This window comes from Bufo gargarizans, chromosome 1 (genome assembly GCF_014858855.1).
Source record: "Bufo gargarizans isolate SCDJY-AF-19 chromosome 1, ASM1485885v1, whole genome shotgun sequence".
NCBI lineage: Eukaryota > Metazoa > Chordata > Amphibia > Anura > Bufonidae > Bufo > Bufo gargarizans.
This window is the reverse complement of record NC_058080.1, coordinates 664772939-664789817: the sequence shown is the minus strand read 5'-3', so window position 1 is coordinate 664789817 and position 16879 is coordinate 664772939.

Here is a 16879-nt window from a genome sequence, read left to right as displayed (position 1 = left end):
ATCACAATCCCCTCAGCTGGTTGGCATGTCTCGCAGGAGACAATGCGAAACTGCTGAGATGGAGCCTAATTTTGCAGCAGTACAACTTCACCGTGCAGCACAGAAAAGGTAGTTTACATGGAAATGCCGACGGGTTGTCGCGGCAGGGAGAATCGGCCGGAGATGGCTGGGTTGCTGTGGAATAGGCTTGTGGCCATTTCCCCAGGCAACCTTTTAAAAGAGGGAGGTGTGCCGGCATACATACATAATTCCTCTGGGTAGCCATCTTATATGCTTCTGGCCTATGTAAAAAAAACTGAACTCTCATCTTCCTGAAGCCTGGGTCGCCTATGATATAGATGGACACTTTTATTACCACTACTCTTTGAGGCCAGCAATAAAAGGTCATAAAGGCTATACCAGGCCCAGCTCATCCTGTCCTATGAGATAAGATCAGCTCGCTGTCAAGCCTGGCTGGAGCGTGACGTCATTAATTTCTAGGTCTGGTTTGAGGAGAGCTAATAGCCCTTAATTAGCTCTGGGCATAAAACCAGTCCACTTTCATATTTCATTTATGAATCAACTTATGCCCATTCTGACACCAGATCCAGGCTCTACAGAGTATTGTGGTTAATTGGGTATCAAATGTGACTAGAGGATGTGATTCTGTAGCTGACCTATGGGTGGTAGAAGAACTACAGGTCCCAGCATTACCGTGTGTGGTCTCATTCTGTAGGTAAATAAATAAGGATCGCAAATATGTATTCTGTATAAAAATATGCCGATGTATCAAGGAGATACGGGCTTAAGTATAATCCTCATTGTAGGAACTGAACTTTGATGGGGTCATAAAACACTTGGGGGCCATTCCCTAGGCTTCACAGTCACTCTGCTGCCATTGGCTGACAGGAGTAAGTCTCCTGCCCATGGGAGAGTTCATAAAAATCCATGCACAAGGACAGAGGAGAGAGACCCATGGAACATCACCAGACACTTAATTGGACATTGACGGCATATCCCTGTATCAGAAGAACTTTGAGGGTCTCCCCTGATACATACTGAAAAGGGGTTTGCAAGGATTCAAAAAGGACATATGAACGACCATCTGAAACCCTCCAGAGAAACTAAGTATTCTTTCATCTTTTTCCCTTTCATTTGAACTGTCGTGATTATTTATATTGTTATTATTATTCTGTAGTTTTATAGTCATTTTCATTAGATTTGTATGCACTGCTTTTTACCGCTTATTAAAGATTATAAAATCTAAGTGGCCAAGTCTTCCATATTCTAAGCTGCTGAACAACGTACCTTGCCTTTGAAGAGACGTTACCAGGTAGTTAGTTAAATTGCATTTAGGAATTGTAGCTGGGGGTGATTGACTGCGGTTGGTCAGTAAGTGATATCCGGTTCATCCACTGATCTGTGTGATAGTGAATTACCCGGATAGTCGGCTCGGAGGAGATAAGGTTCCACCTATGCCCTATAGACCAGCAAGCTGGTAATCAGATAAGTTGGCTAGTTCTAAGTTTGAGCCCAATATTCTATATTGTGGGATACACAGTTGGAGCCATCTTCTCAACAATATGGCAAGCGCCCGACTGTATAGGGAGGGTGCTCAGGGACTGATTGTTCTCCCACCCGCCTTTTCCCCCCTAGGGCGTTTTGGGAGTCTGGCCCTGTCATGTTAATTGTTAAGTAGGTGGCAGATTAGGGCTATTAAGGGTTAATTAACTGGGGATCCTCCTTAGACAGGATGGGGGCGGTGCAGGAAATCCTGAAGGTTACATATAGCCCTCCCTGTTCGGGTCACTTCCTCTTGCATTGGCCCTCCCTCCCTTTGTGGCTATTCTTGGGAGGCAGGTCGAGGTGCACGGTTATTTTTAGTTATGGATACTTGGTTACTCTGTTTTGCTTTTCTATTCTTAAGAGCCCCCGCTGGGAGTCCAGCGGTTTGGATATCACTTCAATGATTTTGGCTTTTGAGAGCTGCAAATTCTGGTCGAGTTTATGAAGTCACAGCTGGCGGCATTTGAGTACAGCGAAGATATGGTGGTAGCAGATGGCGTACTTGCCCACTGGGAGTCCAGCGGTTGGCATACCGCTCTGATGATTACGGTTTAACTTGCCAGCTGGGAGTCCAGCGTTTGGCTTACCGCTCCGATATTATGGTTTATTAAGGTTTGCCGCTTTAATAAAGAAGCTGTGGCCGATCACCACCCAGCAATAAAGTGACACAGTTGTCGGTGTTGTTATGGGTCAAGGTTGGGTAAAGGGGCCAAGGGTGAGTTAAAGGTAGTACCCCCTCCCCTATTTCCCTGAATACCAGCAGTCTCGCTCTGTAGTAAGGTTTTGCATCAGGGAGGCCAAAGCCTCCATGAAGGTGATCTCTTGTTAAACTGTTGTATGCCAGCCTAGTCGTTTTACCTTTCCATAGAAAAGTTATAAATAGAGTATGTATTGATGCGAAGAAGGACTGAGGTAGGTGTATTGGAACCATCTGTAACAAATATAAAAGTTTCGGCATAATGTAAGTTTGTAATACATTTTTCTTACCCATCCAGGAGACATAAGGTAATGATAATGAATGCAACTGTTCATTCATCTGTGGAGTTAAGTAATTAATTGAGTATAATTTGGAAGGTTTATTTGTTAAGAAGTATTTGAGCTTGTCTTGTTGCCATTTAAAGGGAAAAGTGGTTCGGAACTGGCGGATTTGTTGAGAGGGAACTGTAATGTTTAGTGCCTCTGATTTAGCATAATTAATCTTAAAATTGGATAGAAAGCCATATTCTACAAATAGGGTCAATAGTTGAGGGAGTGCTAATGTGATGGCGTTCAGCACTCTACATAAATGGAAGTTCCCTTCCCTCCCTGCCACAAATCCCGCTTGGTCTGGATGTATTATCTTGGGAAGAAGTTTGTTCAGTCTATTCGCCAAAATTTTTGCCCATATTTTTATATCTACATTAGGTAGATATATAGGTCTATAGCTTCCACATAATAGCCTATGCTTCCCTTCCTTGGCCAAAATCATGATGGTTGCCTCAAGCGCTTTTTATTGGGTGAGGCTCTCCTTTCAGAAATACTTGGCACCAGGCAGTTATGCGGGGCAGTAAGGTGGGTAGAAGCTTTTTGCAATACCCAGCCGGTAGGCCGTCAGGGCCTGGGGCCTTCCCCTGTGGTAGAGTGGTGATAATTTTTGACATTTCTTCTGACGTAATGGGAGAAAGTAATGTAGAACAATCCTCTCTGGATAGCAAGAGTAGTTTAACCGCTTAAGGACAAGGTCATTTTTTGCAAATCTGACCAGTGTCACTTTATGTGTGAATAACTTTAATACGCTTTTATTTATTCAGGCCATTCTGAGATTGTTTTTTCATCACCTATTGTACTTCATGACACTGGTAAAATGGAGTCAAAAAAATTCATTCTTATTTATAAAATAATGCCAAATTTACCCAAATTTTTTTAAAAATTTGCAAATTTCCAAGAATCTATTTCTCTACCTCTATAATACATAGTAATACCTCCAAAATAGTTATTACTTTACATTCCCCATATGTCTACTTCATGTTTGAATCATTTTGGGAATGCCTTTTTTGGGGGGGGGGGACGGGGACGTTACAAGGCTTAGAAATTTAGAATTTTCCAAAACCCACTTTTTAAGGACCAGTTCAGGTCTGAAGTCACTTTGTGAGGCTTACATGATAGAAACCACCCAAAAATGACCCACTTCTAGAAACTACACCCCTCAAGGTATTCAAAACTTATTTTACACACTTTTTTAACCCTTTAGGTGTTCCACAAGAGTTAATGGCAAATGGAGATAACATTTCAGAATTTAGATTTTTTGGGCAAATTTTCCATTTTAATCCATTTTTTCAAGTAACAAAGCAAGGGTTAACAGCCAAACAAAACTCAATATTTATTGCCCTGATGGGCAAATTTTCCATTTTAATCCATTTTTTCAAGTAACAAAGCAAGGGTTAACAGCCAAACAAAACTCAATATTTATTGCCCTGATTCTGTAGTTTATAGAAACACCCCATATGTGGTCGTAAACTACTGCTCAGGCACACGGCAGGGCGTAGAAGGAAAGGAGCGCCATGTGGTTTTTGGAAGGCAGATTTTGCTGGACTGGTTTATTTACACCATGTCCCATTTGAAGCCCCCCTGATGCACCCCTAGAGTAGAAACTCCATAAAAGTGACCCCAACGCCGCATCAGGGATAAGGTGGCAGTTTTGTTGGGACTATTTTGTTGGGAAATTTCATCTCCATGTAACAATAACTCTTGTGGAACACCTAAAGGGTTAAAAAAGTATGTAAAATCAGTTTTGAATACCTTGAGGGTGTAGTTTATTAGATGGGGGTCACTTTTATGGAGTTTCTACTCTAGGGGTGCATCAGTGGGGCTTCAAATAGGACATGGTGTAAATATACCAGTCCAGCAAAATCTGCCTTCCAAAAACCATATGGTGTTCCTTTCCTTCTGCGCCCTGCCGTTTGGTCATACAGCAGTTTACAATCACATATGGGGTGTTTATGTAAACTGCAGAATCAGGGCAAAAAATAATAAGTTTTGTTTGGCTGTTAACCCTTGCTTTGTTACTGGAAAAAATTGATTAAAATGGAGAATTTGCCAAAAATAGTTTTGGCACCGTTTTTATTTTATTTTTTTGACTGTGTTCATTTGAGGGGTTAGGTCATGGGGTATTTTTATAGAGCAGATTCTTACGGATGCAGAAATACCTAATATGTCAACTTTTTTTAATTTATTTAGGTTTTACACTATAATATCCTTTTTTTAAACAAAAAAAAACATTTTAGTATCTCCATAGTCTGAGTCTTTTTTTGGGGGGCTGATTGTCTTAGGTAGGGGCTTATTTTTGGCGGGATGAGAGGACGGTTTTATTGGCACTATTTTGAGGTGCATATGACTTTTTGATCGCTTGCTATTACACTTTTTGTGACACCGTTTTTTTTTTTTTTTTTACTTTGTTCATCTGAGGGGTTAGGCCATGGGGTATTTTTATAGTTCAGGTTCCTACGGACGCGGCGATACCTGATTTTTTTATTTATTTTAGTTTTAAAAAATAATATAATTTTTGGAAAAAAGAATATATTTTTGTTTTAGTGTTTCCAAAGTCGGAGAGCTATATTATTATTTTTTTTTCTGGGCCTTCAGCATTGTCACAACAATGATTTCAGCAGGCACTCTGTTCCGATCACCGTCCTGTGTCCTTAAGTATTGGGACATCAGGGTGTTTTGTTGGACCGCATTTGCTGTGGCATTGTTTCGATAAGCTTCTGCAATGTCACAAGATTTATTTCCATCCAGTGTTGCATTCATTTTTCACCAAGATCTTGCATTGATGATGGTAGAGTCTGACTGCTGCACAAAGCCTTCTCCAGCACATCCCAAAGATTCTCAATAGGGTTAAGGTCTGGACACTGTGGTGGCCAATTCATGTGTCAAAATGATGTCTCATGCTCCCTGAACCACTCTTTCACAATTTGAGTCCGTTGAATCCTGGCATTGTCATCTTGGAATATGCCCATGCCATCAGGGAAGAAAAAATCCATTGATGGGATAACCTGGGCATTTAGTATGTTCAGGTAGTCAGCTGACCTCATTCCTGGAGCACATACTGTTGCTGAACCTAGACCTGACCAACTGCAGCAACCCCAGATAATAGCACTGCCCCCACAGGCGTATTCTTACCCTGATGCGGCCATCACTCTGGAACAGGGTAAATCTTGACTCATCAGACCACATGACCTTCTTCCATTGTTCCAGAGTCCAATCTTTATGCTCCCTAGCAAATTGAAGCCTTTTTTTCTGATTTTCCTCACTGATTAGTAGTTTTCTTACGGCTACACAGCTGTTCAGTCCCAATCCCTTGAGTTCCCTTCGCATTGTGCGTGTGAAAATGCTCTTACTTTGACTATTAAACATAGCCCTGAGTTCTACAGTTGTTTTTCTTCGATTTAATTTCACCAAACGTTTAAGTGATCACCGATCATGATCATTCAGGAATTTTTTCCCACCACATTTCTTCCTCGTTTTTAATAATGCATTGGACAGTTCTTACCCAATTTTAGTAGTTTCTGCAATCTCCTTAGATGTTGTCTCTGGTTGATGCATGCCAAAGATTTGACCCTTCTGAAACAGACTAACATCTTTCGACATGGTTGTTTAAGAAATGAGAAGCAACTCATTGCACCAGTTGGGGTTAAATAACTTGTTGCCAGCTGAAAGATAATCGCCCATGCAGTAATTATCCAATAGGAGGCTCATAACTATTTGCTTAAATTCAGCTCGCAACTTTTTTTTGGGACAGGCAGTGTATATAACTGATGATAAAAACGGCTGAACTCTTCCGCAATATACTTAGTCTAAGTGGTTATGGGCCCTGAATTCGTTCTGATACTCTTTATGTGTTGAGCCTCTCTTCTTTTTTTGATCAGATAGGTTATCATTTTATTGCCCTTATTCCCATGGGCACAATATTTGAACCTGGCATATTGGTATGCCTTAGCAGTTTGGATGTTAAGCAGATTTTTGGCGTAAAGCATATAGTTAATCTTGCATAGCTCTTGCTTTAGATTGTTTTTTGGATAGTTTCTAATGCGGCAATTTGGAATTTAGCATTTTTTGTCTATCTCTTTTTACCTTTGTCCCCAGAGCTATGAATTATCCTCCTATAAATGCTTTGTGTGCCTCCCATACCATTTTTTAAATTGGAGGCAAGTTATTGTGAGATATTTTCTATAGCATCCTCTGAACACAAAAGGGTCTCATTTAAATGCCAAGTCTATTCTCTGATGGGGAGAGAGGAGAGAGATAGGGAGGTGTGAACAGGAGCATGGTCTGATATCATCATTGAACCGATGGTAGAGTTCAGAAGCATATCTATGTGAGTATCTGAGATTAATATATACAGTTGTATTCAAAATTATTCAACCCCCACTGAAATTGAGTGTTTTGGCCAGTTTGACATTGATTTTGATAATTTCAGTCATCTTGTTTACAATTGAATCAAAGAGGCACTTGTAAGTCAGACAAATATAACATAACATTTATAATGAAATAACCACAAATGTCTTTTCTGTGCTCACATCATTGGAGAGTAGTGATGGACGAACATCTGCCAGGACGGTTCGCAAAGGCGATTGTGCGAACTCGATCAAATGTTCACGAACCGCAAGTTTGCGGCGGGTCCCATTCATTTTAATAAAATCTTCAGCTCATATTTGCAGCCAAGAAATAATTACTAGAAGTGCACAAATAGTCCCACAACATGGACAGTGACATACCAGATGTATTATTCGAATTTACGATCTCCATAAAAAAAATTTTAATGCGAAATATCGGCAATTCAATTTTCGTGTACGCGCATGTGCAAATGCACTATACAGTACCGAAATGCACTATAAAGAAAGTATATTGGTATATAACACCCCGCTTCAATCTGTTTTTTTGGGGGACAACTGGTATATCACACCAGTAGAAATTATTTGTTCCAATAACGGTTGTCCCTCTATATACCTGCAGTATCGCAGCAGAACCGCACACAACTGCCGCACAATACAAATGCACTATAATATACTTTCTAACATAGAATCCGATCCGATCCACAAAAAACGGGTCGCAAACGGAAACCATACGGAGATGTTTTGTGGAACAACGGAACGCAGGAGGACTTAAATCAGAGAGAGAAAAAAAACTCAGATACGGAACAACAAGTCCATGAAAAACGGACCGCAAAACAACGGTCGTGTGCATGAGCCCTAAGAGTGATTAATTAGTTGATCCTGCCATGACAAAGTTTGTTGCCCTTCTCTCCCCCTCCAAAAAAAAAGCTAGTAAAGAGTTTTCCTTTTATAAGAAGACACAGTTTGAAAAATTGACAGTTAGGGCTCATGCACACGTGCCTGTATTGCGGCCCGCAAACACAGGGTCTGTATTATTTGGGTACCGGCCATGTGCGCATAATATCACAGATGTGGACCCATTCATTTCAATGGGTCCGCAATCCAGAAGATACAGGGCAGAAGGCAGCGGAAGCACTACGGTGCACTTCCATGGCACTTCGATCCGTGTCTCCACACTCCAAAAAAATATAACATGCTTATTTTTTTGCAGTGTGGATGGATCACAGACCCATTTAAGTTGAATGGGTCTGCATCAGTCAGCACATGCCACATGGATGGTGCCCATGCATTGGCGCCACACGTTCGGGTGCATGAGCCCTTAGTGAATCAAAAGTATGGCTGGTCATAACTGGCATAAAAAGAAATTCAAAAAGACAATAAATACTAAACACACCAGCAGAGGGAAGTATGATCTGCTCCAAAATTTCCTGGTAGATGGCTGCGCCAACTTTGGACTTGCTATAACACAGTGGACTAACACCAGCAGATGACATGGCTCTCCAAACCATCACTGACTGTGGAAAAGTCACACTGGACCTCAAGCAACTTAGACTGTGTACCTCTCCACTCTTCTTCCAGACTCTCGGAACTTGATTTCCAAATGAAATGCAGAATTTACTTTCATCTTAAAACTGGACTTTAGAGTCTGGACTACTCCACAACAGTCCAGTCCTTTTTCTCCTTAGACCCAATAAGAAGCTTTAGACGTTGTGTCTGGGTCACAAGTGGCTTGACACAAGGAATGCGACAGTAGCACTGACTCCAGCCGCTTACCTTCCAAGAAATGTATTAAAGGGACATTAAAAAAACAACTGGTATACACTGTGCCACAGGCTCTGACTGGCCCACAGGGGTACAGGGGAAACCACCGGTGGGCCCCTAGCAGGCCCGTCGCTACCCAACAGGCAAAACACGCAATTGCTTGGGGCCCCGAGCTGGCCCGGGGCCAAGCAGAGCTGAGTAACTCAGAAGATCCGATGGTATATTCTAACCCCCAGGCGTTCCCATGGTGACGGGGACGCTTGCCTGGAGGTTAGAATATACAGGGCCACGCCGCTCCCAGCAGTATATTTATAAACTAATCAGTAACTACTTTAACTTTAATCATTGCTCATTGCTGAGCTCTTTACTTGGATTATTTGGATATCTTACTTTGTCTTAGCTCCGGTAACAGCAGGCAGTGCAGGCGGCGCTCACTCACTGACCGACGTCACGCGCCTGCTCCTCCCACTAGGCGGCGCAGGCACGTGACGTCAGTGAGTGAGCGCCCCCCGCACTGCCTGCTGTTACTGGAGCTGAGACAAAGTAAGATATCTAAATAATCCAAGTAAAGAGCTCAGCAATGAGCAATGATTAAAGTTAAAGTAGTTACTGATTAGTTTATAAATATACTGCTGTGAGCGTCAGGGAGGGGGATCTGTGGATGGCACTGTAGGGGGATAGTGCCATCCACAGATCCCCCTACAGTGCCATCCACAGATCCCCCCTCCCCTAAACAGTGCCATCCACAGATCCCCCTACAGTGCCATCCACAAATCCCCCTACAGTGCCATCCACAGATCCCCCCTCCCCTAAACAGTGCCATCCACAGATCCCCCTACAGTGCCATCCACAGATCCCCCTACAGTGCCATCCACAGATCCCCCTCCCCTAAACAGTGCCACCCACAGATCCCCCCTAAACAGTGCCATCCACAGATCCCCCCTCCCCTAAACAGTGCCATCCACAGATCCCCCCTAAACAGTGCCATCCACAGATCCCCCCTAAACAGTGCCATCCACAGATCCCCCTAAACAGTGCCATCCACAGATCCCCCCATCATGGCACTGTTTAGGGGAGGGGGGATCTGTGGAAGGCACTGTTTAGGGGGGATCTGTGGAAGGCACTGTTTAGGGGGGATTTGTGGATGGCATTGTTTAGGGGGGATCTGTGGATGGCACTGTTTAGGGGGGAGATCTGTGGATGGCACTGTTTAGGGGGGGGGATCTGTGGATGGCACTGTTTAGGGGAGGAGGGATCTGTGGGTGGCACTGTTTAGGGGGGAGATCTGTGGATGTCACTGTTTAGGGGAGGGAGGATCTGTGGAAGGCACTGTTTAGGGGGGATCTGTGGATGGCATTGTTTAGGGGGGATCTGTGGATGGCACTGTTTAGGGGGGAGATCTGTGGGTGGCACTGTTTAGGGGAGGAGGGATCTGTGGGTGGCACTGTTTAGGGGAGGGGGATCTGTGGAAGGCACTGTTTAGGGGGGATTTGTGGATGGCATTGTTTAGGGGGGATCTGTGGATGGCACTGTTTAGGGGGGAGATCTGTGGATGGCACTGTTTAGGGGAGGGGGGATCTGTGGATGGCACTGTTTAGGGGAGGAGGGATCTGTGGGTGGCACTGTTTAGGAGGGAGATCTGTGGATGGCACTGTTTAGGGGAGGGAGGATCTGTGGAAGGCACTGTTTAGGGGGGATCTGTGGATGGCATTGTTTAGGGGGATCTGTGGATGGCACTGTTTAGGGGGGAGATCTGTGGATGGCACTGTTTAGGGGGGAGATCTGTGGATGGCACTGTTTAGGGGAGGGGGGATCTGTGGATGGCACTGTTTAGGGGAGGAGGGATCTGTGGATGGCACTGTTTAGGGGGGAGATCTGTGGGTGGCACTGTTTAGGGGAGGAGGGATCTGTGGGTGGCACTGTTTAGGGGGGAGATCTGTGGATGGCACTGTTTAGGGGAGGGAGGATCTGTGGAAGGCACTGTTTAGGGGGGATCTGTGGATGGCATTGTTTAGGGGGGATCTGTGGATGGCACTGTTTAGGGGGGAGATCTGTGGATGGCACTGTTTAGGGGAGGGGGGATCTGTGGAAGGCACTGTTTAGGGGAGGAGGGATCTGTGGATGGCACTGTTTAGGGGAGGGGGGATCTGTGGATGGCACTGTTTAGGGGAGGAGGGTTCTGTGGATGGCACTGTTTAGGGGAGGGGGGATCTGTGGAAGGCACTGTTTTAGGGGGGATCTGTGGATGGCACTGTTTAGGGGGGATCTGTGGGTGGCACTGTTTAGGGGGGAGATCTATGGATGGCACTGTTTAGGGGGGAGATCTGTGGATGGCACTGTTTAGGGGGGATCTGTGGATGGCACTGTTTAGGGGAGGGGGATCTGTGGATGGCACTGTTCAAATTTCATGCACATTAAATGGAACAGCAGTATTTGCACTGTAAACCTCCTTTTTTATTTATATAAAGTGTGGGTGAACTATACTGGGGGGGGGCCTCCATGTCTATTTTGCTTGGGGCCCCTAAATTCCTTCAAACGGCCCTGGCCCCTAGTCTCCCACCCCCTGCACAAGTGGCACATAATACGTTAAACTTACTGCACTACATACATATATTCAATGTACAGCACCTCAACCAGCTTATGGTCATATAACCAACTTGTTAGATTATTTATTATGTTTGAATGTATTTGTAGGGTGGGCCCCAAAATAAATTTTACTGGTGGGCCCTAGGTACCCCAGTCTGACACTGCTGTGCCATGTCTAATGCAGATCTTCAACACTGTTGGTATTGACACCCATTCTATTTATAGTCTTCCTCACCTGTGGAGTCGGAGTCAAAGTAGGTAGAAATGTACCAACTGCAGCTTAAAAAATAATCTGTTATTAATATTGTGTAATTAAATTTCATATAAATCTAGAAAAAGTTTAGAAAAGTTAATCATAAATATATTTTATCATTTATCCATAAAAGGCTGTTATTTATCAAAATCAGCAGGGTGTTGTAGTTGTGATAGAAAATCAGTTTTAACCTCTTCTATACCTTATACTAGTTATCTTCATGCTGCTCCAAGCCCTTAGTGACAGTGGAACTGTGCTGCAGATGCTCAGTAGAAAATTCCTCCTCTACCTCAGTCATCGCAGAACTGCTAGATGGAACATGAAGACAGCATTAAAGGGGTTGTCTAGGATTAAGTAACTTTTCACAGGAGCCTGCCTCCACTATGGAAAGAATCAGATTCATACTCACCTACTTGCTGCTGCTCTGGTCCTGTGTGGCGGCTCCATTGTGTCCATCTTCTGGTCGGTTGCTTAAAGAGGACCTTTCATGAGTCCAGACATTATAAAATAAGTAGGAGAAGATAGTTCTGGTCAGGCACAAAATCTCTGGTGGAGAGGTCTTTTGAGATCAAATCTTCTTTATTTTATAAATAGCGTATATATACAAAAAAACGCGTTTTGGGGCTCAAAAAGTCCCCTTCATCAGGTTACTAGGTGATTACCTAGTAAGCTGATGAAAGTGGACTTTTTGAGCCCCGAAACTTGTTGTTTTATGTATATACGCAATTTATGAAATACTAAGATTTAGTCTTACCGGTAAATGGTTTTCCAGGAGTCCGACATGACAGCACCCACTGGAGGATGTCCTATTGGATCTCTGTAGGGACAGGAAGGGTGAGTGTCACAACCAGACAGCTGAGAAGCTCTGACAGAGGCCTTTCAGAACCTCCTCCTTGAGTTCTCTTTGTTGTGCTGTTCAGTTCCTCATCTCGTTAGCCTCTCTCAGCTGTCATGGAGTTGGACTGATTGCATCCCTTTAAATTCCGCCCCATAATGCATTGCTGGGCGGCTTATACTACTTCCTGGAGTGTGTGTGCATGCTGATCTTGTTTTCCAGTCTGCTACAAAGTTAAGTGCTGAACATTTATCTGTTATTTTCTGTTTGCTGGATCCCAGGTGACCCTGACTCCCTCCGTTTCTGGTGTAGGGAGCCGGTGGCCGTGTCCCCTCACTATTGTAGGGTGTTCAGGGGTAATATAGTCGAGGTACGTGGCTATGCAACCATCCACCTCTGGGATCTTTGCATAGGCTGAGCAGCCAGGGAAAGTGCTAGGTCTTGTGCAGGGGGTCTCCCCTTGGTTCCTTAGCTTTGGATCCAGTGAGTCATATATGCATGTTGCTTTGTCTTGTTTCCTGTACACCGTCCGTGACATTATAAGCCGCCCAGCAATGCATTATGGGGCGGAATTTAAAGGGATGCAATCAGTCCAACTCCATGACAGCTGAGAGAGGCTAACGAGATGAGGAACTGAACAGCACAACAAAGAGAACTCAAGGAGGAGGTTCTGAAAGGCCTCTGTCAGAGCTTCTCAGCTGTCTGGTTGTGACAGTGAGAGGCTAAAAGGCCCCTCCCCACTCCCCCTACCAGTGTTTTTCCAAATTACTACACCAGATAGGCTCCAAAACTTTTATTTGAACTTCCATGTTATCCTCACATTGGAAATTATATACGGATCCAAAGAAATAACAGCAAAAAAGAAAGGGGGGATATTAACGGGTGCTGTCATGTTGGACTCCTGGAAAACCATTTACTGGTAAGACTAAATCTTAGTTTCCAGGACGTCCCTCCATGACAGCACCCACTGGAGAACTACCAGCTTACTACTTAGGGGGGGGGACCACTGCCTTGAGGACCTTACGACCAAACCCTAGGTCCTGGTTGGCAAGAGAATCTAGTCTATAGTGTCTAACAAAGGTAGAAAAACGACCAGGTAGCGGCCCTGCATATTTGTTCAAATGAAGCCTCCGTTTTTTTCTGCCCATGAAGTTTCCACGGCTCTGGTGGAATGGGCTTTTATGGATAAAGGGCAAGGTAGTCCTTTCAGCACATAAGACTGCCGAACCGTGTCTGATCCAACGAGCTAAAGTCTGTTTTGAGGCCTTGTTGCCTCTGTTCTTTCCTCCAAACAAGATAAAGAGGTTTGATGATCTTCTCCAAGAAGCAGTTTTTTGTAAGTAGGCTAAAACCGATCTTCTTACGTCCAAACAGTGAAATTTTTCTTCCTGCACATTTTTGGGGGAGGCACAAAAGGAAGGAAGAATTATTTCTTGATTTTTATGGAATGGATAAACAACCTTTGGTAAAAACGATGGATCCAACTTTAATATAACCCGATCGTCCACATTTTTGGAATATGGTTCCCTGATGGAAAGGGCCTGAATTTCTCCTATTCTGCGTGCTGTGGTAATCACTAGAAGAAAAATTGTCTTAAAAGAAAGCAACTTATCTGATAACTGCTCAATTGGTTCAAATGGGGGATTACATAGACCCTCTAAAACTATATTTAGGTCCCATGGTGGTACTGTCTGCCTGATAGTGGGTCTCATTCTAGAAACAGATTTAATAAATCTCCTAATCCATCTGTGGTCTGCTAAGGAGGTGTCTAAAAAAACAACTCAAAGCTGAAATTTGGACCTTAAGGGTACTGGGTTTTAGGCCCAAATCGAACCCCATCTGTAAGAAATCCAGAATGCAGCATATAGATGGGTCTGAGATCCCTGGATGTGAGTCTGACAGCCATGAAGTAAATCTTTTCCATATTTTCAAATATATGGCCGAGGTTATGGGTTTGCGGGTTTGCGGCTTTGCTGTAAGGTTGAAATTAGCTTATCTGACAGACCCTTTCTTTTTAGGATCCGCCTTTCAGGATCCAAGCTGTTAACCTCAGCTTCTCGAGGTTCGGATGTTCCAGGGGTCCCTGAAGGAGAAGGTCCCTCCTTCCCAGAAGGGTTATTGGATGCCCTATAACCATCTCCTTCCACAGCGGAAACCAGGCTCTCTTCAGCCAGGCAGGAGCTATGAGAATTAGGGTCATTGAGCATGTTCTCAGCTTCTTTAGGACCGATGGAATCAGGGGAAATGGAGGAAAGGCGTACCCCAGTTCCATGTCCCAAAAAACTGTTCAACTGTGTGTTCTCTCTCAACGCTAATAGGTCTACTTGTGGGAACCCCCACTGGCGGCAGATCTGTAGAAAGACTTCCTTGTTTAGAGACCATTCGCCTGAATTGAGACTGTGCCTGCTTAGGAAGTCTGCGGTGGAGTTCTCTACTCCTTTTAGGTGGACCGCTGTTAATGAGAGAACTTTCTTCTCTGCCCAACAAAATATTTGGTTTGTCAATCCTTGTATATGAGGGTTTCTGGTTCCACCCTGACGTTTTAGGTAACAGACCGTCATCACATTCTCCGATAGGATTTTGATATGGTCGTTGGAGAGTATCTGCTCTGCCTTCTTCAGAGTCTCCCGTACTGCCTTCAGTTCTCTGAAGTTTTGGGATCTGTGACTGTCCAGACTGGACCATCTCCCCTGATAGTAATGATCTTTCAGATGGGCTTCCCAACCCCACTGGCCTTCGTCCGTAGTGATCACTATGGACTGTGAAAGATTCCAGGCGACTCCTTTCCTTAGGTTTTCTGGGTTGGTCCACCAGGATAGAGAATCTAAACTTTGTCTTGATAGGATTATTTTTTAGTTCAAGGATTAATGATCTCTGTCCCATATTGCCAGGACTGAGCTCTGTAGGATCCTGGAATGGTACTGAGCCCAAGGTATGACTGAGATACAGGATGTCATTAGGCCTAGAACCTGCATAGCTTCTCTTAGGCCTCATGCACACGACCGTTGTGTTCGGTTCCGCAAAATGGGTTCCGTTGTTCCGTTTTTGTTTCGGTGGGTCTTCCTTTATTTTTGGAGGATCACCAGACATGAAGGAAAGTAAAAAAAAAGTCTAAGTCAAGTTTGCCATTCAAATGATAGGAAAAAAACGGACGCGGATGACAATCTTGTGTGCCTCCACGTTTTTTCACTGACCCATTGACTCGAATGGGTCCACGAACAGTTTTCCATGAAAAAATTAGGACAGGTTATATTTTTTTGACGGACTGAAACCATGGATCACGGACGCGGATGACAAATGGTGCATTAGCCGAGTTTTCAACTGACCCATTTAAAGTCAATGGGTCCGCAGAAAAATCACAAAAAACTGAACAACGGACACGGAATGAAGGAATGAAACAACGGTCATGTGCATGAGGCCTTACTGTATGGACCCTTTTCTTTTGAAAGGTTTTTTATCTTCTTCCTTATCTTCTCCCGTTTTGTCTGTCGAAGAAAGGAATGTTTCCTGGTACTTGGTACTAGGTCCAATTTGGTGTGGTTTATTATCCAGCCCAAATCCTTGAAAAGGGCGAGGGTCTGTTGGACGTTGCTCTCTAGACTCTGCAATAAGAAGGAAATCGTCTAGGTACGGAATAATTTTTATTTGTTGCTGTCTTAGGTATACCACCACTTCTGTGATTACATTTGTGAAAATGCGAGGTGCCGAGGATATTACAAAGGGTAGACACTGGAACTGGTAGTGAAGAATCGTTCCATCCTGGTTGATCGCAAACCTGAGATACTGTTGGTATAGTGGATGTATTGGGATGTGATAATAGGCATCCTTTAAGTCCATGGTACATAAGAGATCCCCTACCGATATTAGTGGGATTGATGTTTTTATGGATTCCATCTTGAACTTGTGGTATACCAATGACCTGTTCAGGGATTTCAGGTTGATAATTGTCCTGAAGGTTCAGTCTGTTTTTGAAAAATTAGGAATAGCCTTGAATAATGGCCCAAGCATCTCTGATTCTGTGGGACCTGTACTATAGCATTTACTTTGATCAGCTTCTGCAAGTCCAGACTTAGTTGATTCTGTTGACCCGCTGATTGAAACTCTGTAAATCAGGAATCTTTGCGGGGGGATGGGGGACAGCGAAACTCTATTTTCACTCCTTCCCGGATGGTGTTGAGGATCCACTGATTCTGAGTGACCCGGGTCCAGGATTCCCAGAATAAGCAGAGTCTGCCCCCGACCGGCCTGATGTCATTGCTTGTTTGTGCTAGTATTTGGGTTGAAGAGGAAACCCCTTCCTCTTCCTCCTTTGGGGTAACTCCATCTTCCCATCTTACCCTTTCCCCTCTGCGAGGTTGGGAACTGTTTTGAGGGCTTACGAAAGGGCTGTGACTTTTTTACTTTTTTCCTCTGGGAAACCTTTCTTTTTATCTGCCGCACTTTCTAGAATGGAGGCAAGGACTTGTCCAAAAAGATAAGCCCCCGTAAAGGGAATTGCACAGAGTTTATTCTTAGAAGCAATGTCCC